The following is a 2,500-nucleotide window of genomic DNA, read 5'->3' as shown; positions in this document are numbered from 1 at the left end:
ATGCTAAGCTACATTTTTTCTTCTCGTAATACCGGGGAAGAAGGAGGGGGGGCATTGCATGAGTAGGCTGGACGCGTTGCGTGTATGTGTGAGGGAGGTGGAGGATGCGCGGGGAGGGGGAGGGGGGTTTAGTGTAATTGCGTGCATTAGCGTGCTTGTATGTGCGTGAATCTGTCTGAATGTAAAGTACACATTCACACATGCCTTGGAATGGGCAAGACGTGAATATTCCGAGTATGTGCGTGCGTGTATTTGTCCCCACATGAGCGCACTTGCCTGAACGTCCTCAAGCAAGGACGCACATGTCGGCGCATGTGAGGGAGCCTCCTACGCGTCGCGTCTGAATGGGTAATTTGAGTAGGAAAATGAGATGAGGGAGGGATGGAGGGAGAGATGGATGGAGGTAGGGATGGATGGATGGATGGAGGGATGGAGGGAGGGAGGGAGGGAGGGAGGGAGGGAGGGAGGGAGGGAGGGAGGGAGGGAGGGAAGGGGAGGGAGGGAGGGAGGGAAGGGGGGGAAGGAGGGAGGGAGGGAGGGAGGGAGGGAGGGAGGGAGGGAGGGAGGGAGGGAGGGAGGGAGGGAGGGAGGGAGGGAGGGAGGGAGGGAGGGAAGGGGGGAGGGAAGGAGGGATGAAATGAGGGGCACGGGACAGGACTGGAGGGAAGGGAGAAGTGAAAAGGAAAGCAAGGGAGGAGAGAGGAGGAGGAAAAAATGGATACTAGGTAGGGGATTAGGAAAAGTATGAGGGAGAGAGGGAAGGTTGAATTAAAAGAGAAAGGGAGGGAGAGGAAGAGGAGGAAGCGGAGGACGAGGAATATCAACAAGAACGGAGAGGCGGCGAAAATGATGAAACACAAGAATCCAAAGAATAACAAGAGAGACGAAGGGGAGATGGAGGTGTGGGCAAAGGAGGCGGCTCTGAGACACAGGACAGGGCGAAGACGGCAGAGGGCAGGGGGGGGGGTCCACAGGAGAGGATTGGGGAAAGAGATGGGGGTGGGGATGGGGGGTTCCCAGTTGAGGTTGGGGAGACATGATGATCGCGTTACGTCGCGACCGACAGAGTAATAAATCCCCCTCCCCTTGGGCTAGCTTCCCCCCCTCTGGTCTAGCTCTCCCTCCCGCCGGTGGTCTCGTTCTCCGCTGCAGTGGCAGACGCGGAAGGATTTTTCATTATCTTTATTAAAATGGCCCTTGTTTGGCGCGAAAATAGGGTGCAATCATCGTTTTTTTTTTTTACTTTTTTTTATCAAATGGAAGATGGAGAAGTTGGTGATGAAGGTGAAAAAAATCATACAAGCATGATTGCATATGTACAGCACCTCACACTGTATGAACGAATAAATGAATAAGCTTATGTGTGTGTGTGTGTGTGTGTGTGTGTGTGTGTGTGTGTGTGTGTGTGTGTGTGTGTGTGTGTGTGTGTGTGTGTGTGTGTGTGTGCCCATCATGCTTTTCAACCAATAAGCTCACAGTACTCTCATCACTCTGCGACAATCACGTGTGCCACCACCCTCCCCCCACCCACCCCTGGCCCGCATAGTGTGGTGGGGTGGAGGCCTCACGTGGCTTTGCATGTGCAAGTACAAACACACACACACACACACACACACACACACACACACACACACACACACACACACACACACACACACACACACACACACACACACACACACACACACACACACACACACACACACACACACACACACACACACACCAACCACATAAACGAATGCCAAACCATCATAATGTCAGAATCTTCAAAGAAAAAGACGGATAGACAGACCGATAGACAGATATCATAGCATCGACTGGCGTCTACCACAGCCCATCACGGACGTAGCAAGGAGGCGCTCTTAACTCCATCTTAACTTTTAACTTCACCCTCGTCCGAAGGGATTTCGTCTTTTTAAGGAAGGAGGCTGGTAGAAGGAGGGGGTGAAGGGGGAGGGGGGAGAGGTAGGGAGAGTTAGAGGAGGCAGTTGAGAGAGAGAGAGAGAGAGGGAGAGGGAGAGGGAGAGGGAGAGGGAGAGGGAGAGGGAGAGGGAGAGAGAGAGAGATAGAGAGAGAGAGAGAGAGAGAGAGAGAGAGAGAGAGAGAGAGAGAGAGAGAGAGAGAGAGAGAGAGAGAGAGAGAGAGAGGGAGAGAGAGGGAGAGAGAGGGAGAGAGAGAGAGAGAGAGAGAGAGAGAGAGAGAGAGAGAGAGAGAGAGAGAGAGAGAGAGAGAGAGAGAGAGAGAGAGAGAGCGAGAGAGAGAGCGAGAGAGAGAGAGAGAGAGAGAGAGAGAGAGAGAGAGAGAGAGAGAGAGAGAGAGAGAGAGAGGGAGAGAGAGAGAGAGAGAGGGAGAGAGAGGGAGAGAGAGAGAGAGAGGGAGAGAGAGAGAGAGAGAGGGAGAGAGAGAGAGAGAGAGAGAGAGGGAGAGAGAGAGAGAGAGAGGGAGAGAGAGGGAGAGAGAGAGAGAGAGAGAGAGAGAGAGAGAGAGAGAGAGAGAG

At 53.4% G+C, this 2,500-nt stretch overlaps 1 protein-coding gene across 1 annotated transcript in view; it reads right to left on the bottom strand.

The window, feature by feature from the left end:
* Positions 1 to 2,500, bottom strand: part of LOC125032696 — a 69,415-nt gene that overhangs the window by 18,246 nt on the left and 48,669 nt on the right. The window lies entirely within an intron of this gene.

This window comes from Penaeus chinensis, chromosome 15 (genome assembly GCF_019202785.1).
Source record: "Penaeus chinensis breed Huanghai No. 1 chromosome 15, ASM1920278v2, whole genome shotgun sequence".
Taxonomy (NCBI): Eukaryota; Metazoa; Arthropoda; class Malacostraca; order Decapoda; family Penaeidae; genus Penaeus; species Penaeus chinensis.
The sequence above is the reverse complement of the archived record's forward strand: the minus strand, read 5'-3'. Positions and strand labels throughout refer to the sequence as shown.